Raw genomic sequence first — 15,249 nt, 5'->3', positions numbered from 1 at the left:
TACCTTGTTGACAAATGTAATGTCAGACAGGCAATTTGAGTTTGTGGAGGATGACAATGCCATGATGTACTGCAGCACCTATTCCTCTGAAATGAGGCATATTGTTGACCAGTCTGTCTGCTCCTGAAATTGCATGAAATCATTAAAATTTCCCTCATAGATGTGCTAAGTGTATAGCACCTGATTTCCACCCACACTAATAACCATGTAAGCATCTGGGTGAGTCCTGGTGCCACCACCCCAATTCTGTAAGCCTGACAATGTTACAAGGCTTGTGGTATGCCACTGCCAGCCCCATAGGTTATGAAGCAAGGTAATTCTGTGAAGCCTTTTGGGTGGTAATAGAGACCCACTAGAATCTATTCTTACCAATTATTGTCTTAACCACCTGGCCAAATGGACAATACTTACCATGACATTGCATAAAGCGGCTAAGAGCCCCCCTATAATATCAGGCCACCAATATGACCCATTGAGCTGATCCCACAAGAGTCCCTAACCTCATTCCATTGTTGCTTGAAGCTAGTTTTGCAGGAGGAACCAAAAGCTGTGTCTACACGTGCACGCTACTTCGAAGTAGCGGCACTAACTTCGAAATAGCGCCTGTCGCGGCTACACGCGTCGGGCGCTATTTCGAAGTTAACTTCGACGTTAGGCAGCGAGACGTCGAAGTCGCTAACCTCATGAGGGGATCGGAATAGCGCCCTACTTCGACGTTCAACGTCGAAGTAGGGACCGTGTAGTCGATCCGCATCCCACAACGTCGAAATTGCCGGGTCCTCCATGGCGGCCATCAGCTGGGGGGTTGAGAGATGCTCTCTCTCCAGCCCCTGCGGGGCTCTATGGTCACCGTGGGCAGCAGCCCTTAGCCCAGGGCTTCTGGCTGCTGCTGCGGCAGCTGGGGATCCATGCTGCATGCACAGGGTCTGCAACCAGTTGTCGGCTCTGTGGATCTCGTGTTGTTTAGTGCAACTGTGTCTGGGAGGGGCCCTTTAAGGGAGCGGCTTGCTGTTGAGTCCGCCCTGTGACCCTGTCTGCAGCTGTGCCTGGCACCCTTATTTCGATGTGTGCTACTTTGGCGTGTAGACATACCCTCGCAGCGCCTATTTCGATGTGGTGCCGCGCAATGTCGAAGTTGAACATCGACGTTGCCAGCCCTGGAGGACGTGTAGACGTTATTCATCGAAATAGCCTATTTCGATGTTGCTACATCGAAATAAGCTCTTTCGATGTTGGCTTCACGTGTAGACGTAGCCAAATTGTCCAACAGACCACTGTTTGGATAAACCTGACACCATGTCCTGAATTCATTGTTATGGAATCATCATCTAGTCAACAGGCCAAATCTCACCTTGTGTTCATTATTAATATTTCACATGGAAAGGGCAGAGTACCAATCCCCAGGAAAAATTCAGCCCACATATTGGACCCATTGGCTTTGCTGGGGTAGTCCCATTAGAGATCTTAGCCCATTCCCAGCTTGACACTGGCCCTTTGTACCATCTTAAATTCTGTCACCCATTCCTCCATCATACAGGGCCTAACTGAAGGTAGTATTTATCCTAATCTGCTTCCTGTACATCCCCACTGTAGGGACCAAGTGCTGTAGGTGACCCAAGACCATGCTTCGCCTGAGACCTCAATGTCCCAATGCTGCAAAGTGCTGGCCTTTTACCTCAAAGATGCAGTTTAAAACTGACTTGATCAAAAAAATCAATATAATTACACTATGCTTAAACTACAAGTGCTACTAGATGAAGGTTTCTGTACAGACAGGGCTGTACATTGCATAATTATGTCAAATTAGTGTTTATTCCATGCCTTTTAGGTTTTTAATGTGTGCATGTATGGTGTGTGTTAAAAGAAGCAGGCTGCCACCTGCCACTGAAATGCCCCACTCAGCAGCACCTGTCCTTGAGAGCTAAAATGTTTCACTTAAATCTAAGCAATCTAAAATCCAGCACAGTTCCTGTATAATTTACAGAACGTTATGGAAATAGCCTTAAGTATAAACTAGAGATTGTCTGAGGAGACAATATCTGGATGTGGATCATTTATACTGAGGTTTGGTTTGGAAGGTTAGTTGAGGCTAGAGTTTTGTTATTGCAGAAACACCAGAAAAATATTGTGAGCTGTTATCAGGAAATTTCTATGACTTCTACAACCAAAAGCTACAATTTTATGTATGCCCTTGGATGTATTGCATGCTTGCACAATTATATTAATACATATAACCAGGCTTCTGTCTGTGTCCCTAGCCATTGGAAGAACTGTAAATTAATCTATATAAACCATGCAGTATATTCTCATGCCCCATAGACAAGCTGAGGCATTTTTGACCAGCCCATGTGACACAAGAGTGAAATGCCTTATATCTGGCAAACCCCTACACCTTGTGCAGACTATAAAGCTGTATCAAATCTTGGCTGACTGCCACCATCAAATGCAGCCAACATAAGCAAGTGTTTCTCTCTGAGCTCCATGTTGCCCAAATCTGGTAGGCTGCTCTTTGTAATCAAGGGTACAATCTCAGGCTTCCCCAGCCCCATACCCCTGGAGCAAGGATCTAGCCCTTGACTCCCCTCTAGCAAGTAATGCCTGCACTTTGTCTGCCCTGTGCAGGGTTTGAGTCCTCCAATTCCTTGTCCGTGCAACAATACCTGGGAGTAAGAAGCAAAATTCTGTTTCTTGCTCACTAGAAACTGAGTTCCTTAAAACTTGTAAGAAACATGTAGGTGAGGTGAGATGGGGTCACACTTTCCCTTCCCCTCTTCCTGTCAGTCATTCTTTCTTGTTCTCATATGTCAGTTTTCAATTAACTTTTTGCCGAAGGCTCACCCACTTCTGCCCTTGGCCCCACTCCTTCCAGGGTGCGGTGCAGGGCCCCCCTCCCACCTTGTCCCAGGGCCCTCGGTGTTTCTTGGGGACACTGCATAAAATATAAATGCACTAGGCTTACATCAGCAACACAGACTTATCTGTGTCACGTGTATCATTTTGTATCATTGCTTTTTGGATAAGTGTGAATGTTTTGAAAATATCAAGCTTGGCCTAATTCTGCTGCCAAATGAACTCAATAGTAAAAGTCCAAATGACTTCAGTGGTAGCATTTGGGTCAGCCCTGTGTCCCACTGACCATACCCAGAACTTTTTTTGTAAATGTTTGTTGCTCTGTTAGAGAACTTCCATAAAAGACATGAGATATGTAACTTGTACAGTTCAACAGTATTGGAAACGTATCATTAATGTTAATGTTTTCTGTCTGATTTTTAATTCTGAATTCTTGATGTGTATTATGCTGTCTCTCTGTCCCCATTCCATGTGTATGTTATTGGCTCACTTTTGTTAGTCTTCCACACACAAAATAGCCATTAAAATCAATGGGAATTTTGTGTGAAGCAAGATCACAGGGTTGATCACGGTTTGCATTTGGATGGATTTTTCAGCCTAAAAGATACTATGCAAAGTATGTTTCGCATAAAAGACTACAACTTGACTTTGGATAATGAGTTTTTATTTGAGAAAACAAGGCCTGCTTTATAAACATAATTTCCCAGTGAGGTTTCCCAATAATCTGCCTACTGTGAAGGCACTTGGAATTTTTTTTTTTTAATGAAGAGTTCTTATTGCATTCAGTGGTATTCCCCAGTCAGCAGGCACCAGCAATAATCATTATGGGGAGCTTACCTGGAAATTATAATAATTCTAAAACTAGAATTAAGTTTTAAGTGTGCAACTAGGCTGCTGATTCTAAAAATCTTTCTGAAGAGATAGTTACTGGAAATGGACAGTGCTTTATTCATTTTGAAAAAAAGAGCCGGCATTCAGTCTCCCTCAGCCACTGCAGCTCGGACAGCCAAGGTGTCAGTACTCAGTACCGGCACTGGAAATGTATAACGTTCAGGGAAATAAGAGCAGAGAAATGAGCTAGTAACTGAAATAGAAAGAAAGACATGCAAACTTGGTTTGCTTTTGAAAACTACAATTTACTTACCAAGTACTTAATTTGTGGTATTTAGAAGGTAATTGTTTATGCCAGGACCTTGTTTGCAGATAAACATCGATGCAGTGTTCTTAAAATTTCAAACTTTTATAGTCATATTTTTCCTAGATGTTCCATGCATTCTGTCAGCTGCATAAATGAAGTAATTCACAATTCTACTGGTTTTTCTATTGATGGCTTTAGAGGACCTTGTCATTCCTTATAGCCGCCTCTCAGGCCCAGCTGTGTGGGTCTGAAATCACTTGGCTGGTAATTAGGTATTTATCAGATTGTTTCTGGAAAAAGGCTGAGACAGTTATCTGACACAATTATCTTTGAAAATTGAATCCCCTTCTTCTGGTCCTGCTGAGGACATTCAAAGGTGCTGTGAATGTTTAAACCTAAATGCCTTTGAAAAACCCTTGCCTTTTATATCCTATATAACAGGAGTCAAAATGCAGTCAAAGGGTTTTAATTTTTTTTAACCTGTCAGCAACTAGACTTTCTTTGCTTCAGTTCTGCAAAGATGAGATAAATTGTTTTGCTATCCATTTGGCTCTGTATTTTGATGCACTTTTAACCATAAACACTCTACTTTGTCCATCATCCACAAGCATTTAGTAGCTTTCTAACAGTGACAGAAATTATTAGATATTCCTGGAATGCAAATTTAATAGTTTGGCCCATATTGGGGATTATTGATGAATTAATAATAAATTGATTATAGCTTTTGGGGATTTTGGCTCAGTTTTAACTTTCTATGTAAAGAAATATTAGATTTTTCTTTTCAAGAAATCTTAGTGAAGGTATTCAGAAATTACTTGTGATTTTAGGTGTCCATGTTTTAATCCCCAACTAGAGGCAGAGGCAAGATTTTGTCCAGCTCTTATCAATATATATCTAGCCTAGTATATAGGAGCTGTTCATCAAAAATTAAAGTCATGATGCTTCTGTCACTGCTGTTAGTGGAAGCTGATAATTAACTTAAATAGGAGCAGGATCTGACTCCAGTTTTTTCAGTAACTTCAGCTGAAATTAAACTATAATTTTATGGTGAAGGGCATGTTCTCAAAAAACAAAGTTTGAATCCCTGCTGATAGCTGCGTGAACTATGTAACTTACACAGAAGATATTTCATTCTCATCCCACCTGATCCAATTACAAAAAGAGGTTTCTTACTAGTTATACAAAATTCATTGCAAATTAAATCAAAAAAAGGATCCTTTAGTGTGGCAGGATTAAAATATTGTTTGTTATCCCCTTATAAATGTATTATTCAATAATTTCCCATTAAAAGGAGTCTAACTTTTCTTCAGTTTGTGCTATTTTCCCCAAGTTCTGAAAAGAATGGAAGAAATAACACTGGTGGTGTTAAAACTTGCTGCTTTCTTTCAAACATCATGTAGAGCAAAGTAGTATTAGATGCTAACAATACTGCATATTCGGTTCAGCCTCATAGAATTTTGGAATTACAGAATAGCTACTCAGTGCTAATATTTGGCATAGTTATAAGGAACTAAAACCCAGGAAGTTGTAAAAGAAAATGTCAGGAAATCTTAATGTTAGGCAATGCTCCCATCTGTGCTTATAATACGCATATGCACTTTTATCGTTTCTTCATAGTAGCACTGCCATTCTAGATTTAGTTACAAAACTAAATGCCTTTATATGCTGGAGCAGTAGTCTTTCAGCTGCCTCGTCTACTTACACAACAGAAGGGGGTCTTCCTGAGAAAATCTCCTGATGGGTGTGAAATGAGGCGATATCACCATCATAGGATCATGATCATCTCCTCCCTGGGACTGTGTGGAAAACCATCTTTTCTATCTCTACATAGCCAGGAATGGGAGGGATTGAACATTTGAATTTCACTAAACTGAAAAAAAATTTGAATTCTAACTAAAATTCCTCCTTCTCTTTCAATCCTGTACTGTAGGACTTCTGCTTAGGACCTCTGCTAACCCACTCCTGGTCAAATTCGTGCTAACTTTTCAAAGAAACTATATAATATCTCCATATTTTTCTTCCTCTTCTTCCTATTTTTCCAATTTAAGCAATCTTTAACAAAGTATAGATTCAGACAATGCTTCCCAATCATCTTGTCCACTTAAGTAGGATGTTGTCTACTTGATTAACTTGCAAAATATCTTTTTTGCCTCTTTTGTGTATCCCGTGTCCAGATAGGCAACAAGAGCTGTCTTGTGATTTTATGCAATGTTATAATCTTCTGTGCACATTTTTTGCATATGAATCTCTCTCATGTGTCTTACCTAGCTTTAACAGCATCAGTCCACCAGGACCTCTAGATGGGATCAGAGTCTACAGTACTGCATAGCACAATTCCAACTGCAAATGCCTCAGCAATCAGATGATTACAGCACTCTCTCTCCTTGCTTTGAATTCTATAGAGAGTATGTATTTAATCTAACTATCTTAGTTACAGCAACAGGGAAGCAAATAGCAATACAGTGTGCATTTACGTCTCCAGATGGTGGCTAACCCTCACTAAGGCTTGAGCTGCCATGCCTTCACTATGCTAGTATGCAAGCTAAATAGATTAAGGCTGGCTAGGGTATGTCACACCATGTGGTTGGATTGTAAACATATCCTAAATACATAGGCAGTGTGTGGGGCTGCATGGGGGGGGGTCACATGCACCCCAGCATCGTGCTCTGCAGGGGGTGGGATGGCGGGACAGGAGCACTTGGTGGGTGCTCCCCCGCCCTCCACCCCACAATCCTTACACCAGTTACCTATGCCTAAATGAGTCTTTAAAACAGTTTTTTGGGCTACAGCTAAGGGGAGAAAAAAATCCAAATAGAGAAACATTTGATCAAGTGAAGCCATAAAAGTTATACTTAATTTACAGGCTGTGATCACCGTATCAGGACAATGGAAAATGATAGTTAAAAAGAAAAATGAAGTTCCATAAGAGTTTTTTTTCCCCTGTGTTATTTTCATTGCTATTTTATTGGCTTCCAAAGTGAAACATGAATCCATATAATCTTAGATTCCAATTAGAGTGCTGGTTCAAAAATCTTTATTCTAGTTGTAAAAAAGGAAAAATATTTTCAATGCAATTTGAGGGGGGAAATGAAGTAAATTGTAATATGTGCCTCTTCTAAGAACTGTATGCTGAAAATATCTCTCAAGGACTCCTGGACCAGACCTCAGCTGGTGTAAAGCTGAGTGCAGTTGCCTTGTATCAATTAAACTATACCAGTCTATATCAGCAGAGAAACTTACTGAACTTTCTTTTTAAAATTACATTGAACATGTGTCTATCATAACTGCCTTTGAAGTGACAGAGCTGAGTCAATCAAAGGAGATGTTTTCTTCTCTGCCTTCTAGAACTCAAAAACAAACAAAACAACACAAAGCAAAAACCAGCTTATCCAAGACAAGAATTATGTTTAAAGTAATATAGTGTGCTTGTTCTTTTAGACATGTATAATTTTAAATATGGTACTATATAAAAAGAACAAGTCCAGAAATAGGGTTAGTTTATCTTGAGGTTACCAGATAGTCTCACTAATATTCATCAGAATACTGAAAAGAAATGTTTGAAAATCTAGTAAATTTTGCTGGATATTAACTAGCTTAATGTTGCTCCCTTTTCCCCTCTCTCATATTGGGAAGTACACATGAATTATGACTCCAAGGACCCGTTACTCTACCGGTGTAAATCAAAGAAGCTCCATTAGCTTCAATGGAATTATGCCAATTTATACAATCTGGCTCTTGGAGCTAAAATAAGCACAAAGTCAAAACTGGCTCTTATCTCTGTAGATAAGGTTGATGCTATTATGCAGCAGGTTATTTGCCAAAGTTCACAGATCTTATGAAAAGAGGTTACATCACTCTTATGAATCTTATGAGTTCTTTACTTTCTTTATCTTTTGAAACCCTCTCTCTACTCAGCCTGCTGGAACAGCATAACTTTCATTCTCTCAAAGTTGTTTGCTAGCTCTGAGGCAGAGAACAATAATGATTTAAAAAAAAAATAAGGAAAAAAGTTAGCTAGAATCAGCACTGGTTTATGTCCTGATATTTTTATTTCTGCAGCTGTTTGCATTATCATTTGGATAAATAGGACTATATTCAAGGAGGTTTGAATAGTTTTTTCCCCCTCTGCATTTACTGCAGTGCTTCTTCCCCCTCTAGGTTTGTACAGTTTAATTTGTTGTTGATTCTTTAATTATTATAATGCAGCAGACAAAGTAGTGTTTATCTTCTGCCCTGTGGATAACATATGGGGTCTAACTTCCCACTCATAGGCTGTGTCTACGCTTGGCCCCCAGCTTCAAAGGGGGCATGTTAATCAGGGCGATGGGAGATTACTAAGGAAGTGCTGCAGTGAATATGAAGCACTTCATTAGGCTAATTCCCCCGTGGCAGTTTCGAAGTGTCGAACTTTGAAGCGCTGGCATGCTTGTAGCCACTGGCACTTTGAAGTGCTTGCGCTACTTCAAAGTGCCTTCACGCCCCTAAATTTTAAATTGTCTTGGGTCACAAAGCCTTATTGAATTGTCAAAATGGATCGCCATCTTGAAAACTTTGGGAACTACTGCATTAGAGCCATTGGCCTCTGCTGGAAGCAGAACAGCCAGGTTGAAAAGAGAGTGAGGCCTAAGTGCGCTGCTGTAATTAGTTGTCATAGCAGTGATGGAGAAGGTGGGGAGGGAAGAGGAGGAATGATTTTTTGCTCAGCTCAGCAGGGGACAAAGGAAGAGAGCAGTATGGCTATTGCCTGTAGTCATGAGAGCAGGATCATAGTGAGCACTTCTGCCATGGGTAGGGAAGGTCAGGAGAGGGAGGGAAGAGCAGGTTTGCTGTCACCGCTGGTTGTCATGGTAGCAGCAGCACAGGTACTGCAAATGTAAGAAAGAGGAAGGCACACTGGAAACATTCATTAAAAAATACTAGTTAATTTTTGGTAATATCCACAAATAAGATTATATGGAATATTCCAAGTGCTGACAGAGGTTTTTGACTATTCCCTAAATATATATTCCTGGGACTGAGCCTTGTTGGGAAAATGATGGCTATGTGTATTGAATTATCAACTGACCAATTATTTTTTCCTTCTGTAATGAGTGTTGGCTTGTGTTAGTGTAGTGTTTTTAAGTGAAAAATCTTGAGTTGCTTAAAAATGAATGTAATTAGTAGAATTGAGAGCAGTGTTAGAGAGAAAATTAAAAAAGGAGCTGGTATAATTAAGAGATCACAAGCCCTACTTACTGGTTGAGCATGATATCCCTGTGTCCTCCAGATCCACTCCAACACTTTACACTTGGGCACCTTTCTGCTCACATAAAAGTCAATGATTGACTATGATCAAGCAAATGTGGACATTTTACAACTTACAGTTGCCCAAAACATGGCATTCCTAATCACAAAGGGTATAACCCACATCTCAGAAATAACACATGATATGAAATGAAGGATTTGAACAGAAATAATATGGTCAATGCGGGGCACCTTGACAAAAGTCCTCTTTTGTAAGAAGGGATGTGATGCTTAGGAAGTGAATGTTCTCCCTTAAAAAGACGTTTGGTGTGAAAAGAAGGGGAAAAAAAGGTGAGTGGGAGATGTAAAAAAAGCAATACAACAGAGAGAGAGCACAAGTTTAAGTCTGACTATTGTAGACACAATGATAACTTTAAGAAGTGAATGGAGTTGTGAACTGTCTTGAACTCATAGTTAAGGTTAAAAAGTGAGTTTTAAAACAAAAAAGTCCAATTTTAGAGTCAATAGATCTGCTACCTACAAACAGACTTCACAGAATTTGATTTTTTCCTGCTTATGATGGGTTGTCACCACTAAAAGTTGGGAGCTGTGGGAATGACTGTGCTCCTTTAACCTCTGAGCTGGGCTGTCCTTTCCTATGCCACTCTATTAGTAACTCCTAGGTTTTTTTGCAGGCCCTGAGCAAACAGGAGTTCTGGGTGCCATGTGCCCAGACTGAGATACCCAAGTGCCGTATTCAAAGACAAGTAGGAGACATCAGCCAATTTCTCATTTTCTCGGTCCTTGCTCGAGTATAAACCCCAAACTGTATGATCTCACGCAGTACAATTTAAGCTTATAAAGTTCACTCTCTCCTCAGTGCGGAAGGATATGAACAATACTCTTGTTTTACCCAAACTGCTTTTTTTCCCAACAATTCACTGAAGGGTAAATTGGTTTAGACAAAGCAAAAATACATTTATTAACTAGAAAAAGATGGCCTTTAAGTGACTATGCATGGTAGCAGACATATCGAAGCAGATTACCCAGTAAATAAAAAAAAATGCTTAATGAACTTAAAATACTGGAAATATTGGATATGAATAAGCTATTTCTCGCCTGAGTGATACAAACAAATTCTTAAGCTATACGATGCATTTCCTTTGTAGCTTGGGCACCCCCTTTCTCCCTCCCCTCTTCACCTACTCCACATTCCAAGTCCTCCTCTTTTGGAGTCTTTCCCAGGTGTTCAGTTGTGGATAATATATTATGTCACTTCCTGTCTTATAGATTTTTCATGTGGTGGGAACCCTTTGTTTCAAACTTGGCTCCCAGTCTAGAATTAGAAAAAATACAGATGTCCAAAACAGAGTTCAGAACCACATATCTGGTAATTGGCCTTTGCAGAGTCACAGTAACCATTACTTAAAGACTGTCCAAAGCATTTACAGGAAGGCTAAGCTATTCCACAGCCCATTGTCTTTGTTGAATCATTAGCATTGTCTGCCTTCTTTGTTGTACCTGAAAGGTTGTCCGTGCGTGATTATGACAGTAAGTCCATTTGAAATACAGATTTATAACTTGAGATACAAAAATGATATATACATACAAATAGAATAAGCACAATCTCCACTGCATGCACATTTTGATTTGGCAGCATTTTTTATTGATTTTGCTCAGGTGTTTATTACTATACAAACTGCAAGGCTGTGTAGAATCAGCCAATGACCGTGTCTACACTAGCCCAAAACTTCGAAATGGCCATGCCAATGGCCATTTCGAAGTTTACTAATGAAGCACTGAAATACATATTCAGCACCTCATTAGCATGCGGGCAGCTGCGGCACTTCGAAATTGACAAGGCTTGCCGCTGCGCGGCTCATCCAGACGGGGCTCCTTTTCGAAAGGACCAGCTACTTCAAAGTCCCCTTATTCCTATGAGCAGATGGGAATAAGGGAACTTCGAACTAGGTGGGGTCTAGTGTAGACATAGCCAACATGTATTTAATCCAAACAAAACCTATTTTTACAATTTGGGACTTTGCTGTTAAATAACATAAAACCTGTCCTTTGATTTCTCTGTAACCTTTCTCATTTGGACAAGTTTTCTGTTGTGTAAAGCCTCGGCTCAGTCCAGTACAATGCAGATGTAAGTTCTGTAACTTTCAGTCATTGCTGATTTTAAACCTTGTAGCTTTCTGTAAGCTTTGTAACAGTTTTGCGGCAGCTTCTGGGTCTATATTGAATGTCATAAGTTGGTAAGAAATTGTTTATAGATACCGTAAGTCTAAGAAATCCTGACTGTTCCTCTCATAAGAGAAATTTCTTTCCCTGAAGTGAGCTTTTCTTTATGTGAGTGAGGAAAGTATGAATGTGGTGTGTGTGCAATGGAATCAGTTCCCAAAGCCAGCCTGTCTGGATGACCAGTTGCCACCAGCACCTGGATGGCCAGGGAATAATAGGAGCTGAGCCCTGCAAAAGAACCCACCCGAGAAAGAGAAAGAGGCTCCATCAAGAGAACAAAAAGATACTCTGAACATGGGAATGTAAATTAAACAACTGAACTGAGTGAACTTGCAGTGACTTTACCCAAACCTGAAGTTATTACAAAAAAATATTTGGCCTTCTACATAAGCCAATACAGGTGATAATAATAAAGTAACTGGCAGTTGACAGAAATTTGTTTCCAGAAGCCATTAATGCAGAGTCAGGGTTTCAATGGTTGGTAACTCATTTTCTGCAGGTTTATTCAGAGCCCCATTTTCTGTTGCCACTTCAACCTGTCATTGATGTCCTTTAGGAGGAATATATCCACTCAGACGAGAGACACAACTTAGTTTAGGATGAGGCTGTTTTGCTTTTAAGTTCAGCTTTCTCTTGACAGGATCATGAACAACAGCATGCCTTGCAAGACTTTGTTTCATTGCAAACACTGTTCCACAACCAGCATAATCACAAAAAAAGGTTTTTTTCTCCTCATGAAATGAAAGAATATGGCTCTGAAGATTAAACACAGTTGTGTAAGTTCTCTCACAGCCTTGTCTTGGGCATTGACATACTTCTCTTTCTTCAGCATGTGTTTTCTGATGTTATCTGAGGTAATCTTTGCGTTTGAATGTTTTAGAACATACACCACAGATTACTGGCTCTGCATGATTGTCCTTCATGTGTTTTAGATGTTCGGTCCAGGTTTTCCCCACAAAAGAACAGTCATCTTTTTTGCATGCATATCCTCAATGTATCTGCTCATGCCATTTTAGTCTACTTGGAGTAGGAAGATGTTTTCCACAATCTTCATGACTACATTGAAAATAGGTTCATTGGTGCGTTGACTATGATGCACTTTTAGCTGTTGATGTTTTCTAAAAGACTTGCTACAACCTTCAAAGTCACAAACATATTGCTTTCACTGATTTTCATGCTTATGTTCAATGTGCTTTTTCAATTTTGATTTTGTTGTAAATTTTTGATTGCAACCATCTGCTGGGCACTCATGGTTTTTCTCCACTGTGTGTAAGGAAGTGGCGGGTAAGATGAAAGTCTCTGGTGAACCCTTTACCACAGCCACTATAATTGCAAACAAAGGGTCTCTCCCCTGTGTGCCGGCAGAGGAGCTGTTAATGGATGACTCATGGTCCTAGAGCATCCTGGGGCAGTGGGACAGAAGGGAAAGATATCAAAGATGGGGGCAAAGCTATAGGAGTCCCTTTTTTCTTTCTATTTCTTGTCATTGCCACTCTGTAGGAGTGAGTCTTGGGTGGCTGAGGAAGAAGGAGGAGGCCGTGAGTCTCTTCCTATCTCCTCACGATGTATGGTATTGACTGCTCCTGAGTTCTAAGCTGACAAAAGAGCAAGCTGACAAGGGAGTCCTATGATCAGCTCACCTCCCTGGATTCATGGCTGCAGGCAGACACACTGGACCCACCACGCCTTGCCTTCCTCCACTGTCCCTATGCAACTCTTCACCTGTGTGCGTTCACTTGTGTAAGTGTATGAGTACAGGAGGGTATAAGTGTGTGTGGGTGTGTGCTTGAAAGCTAGTTCCCCAATTTTCCTTTAATCTAATAGTGCCATTTAATAACACATACAAGTGTAACACTGGGATGGTTTCTAGTGTAAAGTTAAGGTAACATTCCCCAGGAAGACCTTTGTTCTAACAGCTATGAAGCCTGTAGACGCCAACAGCTCCAGTTCGAAGGTGGAGCCTCAACAGGCACAAGAAGCCATTTTTAGGGTTCTTCTAATACCTGCCACTGGGGCAATAATCAGAAAACCTTGGAACACCTGTGCCAGCAAGTACCCTGAACCAACTCCTTGATTATTTTGTAACTTATTTGGTATAGATTGCTTATCCACCACACAGAAAAGAATTGTGCTCAGGAGTTGTCTCCCTGTTGTAGACCTAAATATTGGAGATGTGTGGGGTATGTGGCTTTTTAACACAGGTATGTGTTTTCATGCAAAGAATGGGATTCCTCGGATGTTACTTACTTTGGCATGTATTAGTTTTTTTCTTTAACTGGTCCTTTGGTGCAATATTCATACTGAAGCCAACTGTGTTATTACAAAGTCTGATTCTTTCAATATCTTTTTGTTTCCTTTGTGTATTTGCTATTGTAAAACTGAAAAGGTCCTGAGATCAGCATTAATAAGATTAGAGACAGGGAAAAAATTCATTATGAGAGGAGATTTAAAAGATTAGGGCTTCTGTGGTATGACAAATAAGAGGACTTGTTATTTAAAATAATGGCTAATAGACAGGGGGCATTTGTGCTTCTCTGCTTACCAAAATGTGAAGAAAAAAAGCATTGCTTTTTATCAAGTAACTTGCGTATCTCATTGCTACAAGACATTGAGGCCAAGAGCTTAGCAAAATTCAGAAAAGGAACAGGCATACACCTTATTATTAGAATCATCCCCAGTTGCACTAGTTAGGACAATGAATCATAAGGGATGGCATCAACTTGCCTGTTTAGGGAGATGCACTGGCTACTAAGTATCTGACATTAAGAGAAATGAGTGTAAGATTTAAACATTAAAAATGCACTAAGGAAAATCTTGAGATGCTCTAATTGATTATTAACTGTATTATCATATTACTGATTTCAGGTGTCTGGGCTGGGGAGGAAATCTCCAGCACCCACCAAATACCTCTCCCAGCACATACACACACCTCTCCAGCACCCCGTAAATGTACCCTGCCCCCACCATCCAGAACCCTTTCGCTCTCAACCTCCCTCAGTGTCCTTTATCTGGGCACCTGGCATATAGCAATCCCTGAGGGCAGGGAAAAAAATCAATCTATTAAAAGACTGGAGGGGCCAAGTTTTCCCAGCTCACACACATGATGGATAAGCAACCCCTAGCACACATGTCAAGAGTGGCATGTGAGCTGATTTTCATCAGAACATGAGGCAGGAGCTCAGACCCACCTCTTCCTCCCTTACGCAGCTTGGAGCTGTGGACTAACCAAAGACTAGCTAAAGCTATCAACCACCACCTAAATGGTAAAGCTCTTCATCTTAATTACTTTATTAATGAGGCTGCTATAAGTAGGACTATTAGAGACTTTTAAAAGTATCACTGGCACTCAGACGGTACATAGAAGTGAAATGCTAGCACTCCACCTCAGACAGGTTGCTGACCCCTGACATATGACATACTGGCTACGTCTACACGTGCAGCCAACATCGAAATAGCTTATTTCGATGTTGCGACATCGACATAGTCTATTTCGATGAATAACGTCTACATGTCCTCCAGGGCCGGCAACGTCGATGTTCAACTTCGACGTTGCTCAGCCCAACATCGAAATAGGTGCAGCGAGGGAACGTCTACACGTCAAAGTAGCACACATCGAAATAGGGATGCCAGGCACAGCTGCAGACAGGGTCACAGGGCGGACTCAACAGCCAGCCGCTCCCTTAAAGGGCCCCTCCCAGACACAGTTGCACTAAACAACACAAGATACACAGAGCTGACAACTGGTTGCAGACCCTGTGCCTGCAGCATAGATCCCCAGCTGCCGCAGAAGCAGC

The 15,249-nt window shown here is 40.8% G+C and overlaps 1 protein-coding gene and 1 pseudogene across 1 annotated transcript in view; one reads left to right on the top strand and one right to left on the bottom strand.

Annotated features, from left to right (window-relative positions):
* The window catches only part of ROBO1 (roundabout guidance receptor 1), a 1,118,017-nt gene that overhangs the window by 138,164 nt on the left and 964,604 nt on the right, over window positions 1–15,249 (top strand). The gene's annotated exons all lie outside the window — the stretch shown is intronic.
* On the bottom strand, window positions 11,995–14,051 carry LOC142010957 (transcription factor IIIA pseudogene; annotated as a pseudogene).

This window comes from Carettochelys insculpta, chromosome 1, assembly GCF_033958435.1.
Source record: "Carettochelys insculpta isolate YL-2023 chromosome 1, ASM3395843v1, whole genome shotgun sequence".
Lineage (NCBI taxonomy): Eukaryota > Metazoa > Chordata > Testudines > Carettochelyidae > Carettochelys > Carettochelys insculpta.
Note: the sequence above shows the minus strand (reverse complement) of the source record. Positions and strands in the feature narration are given on the sequence as shown.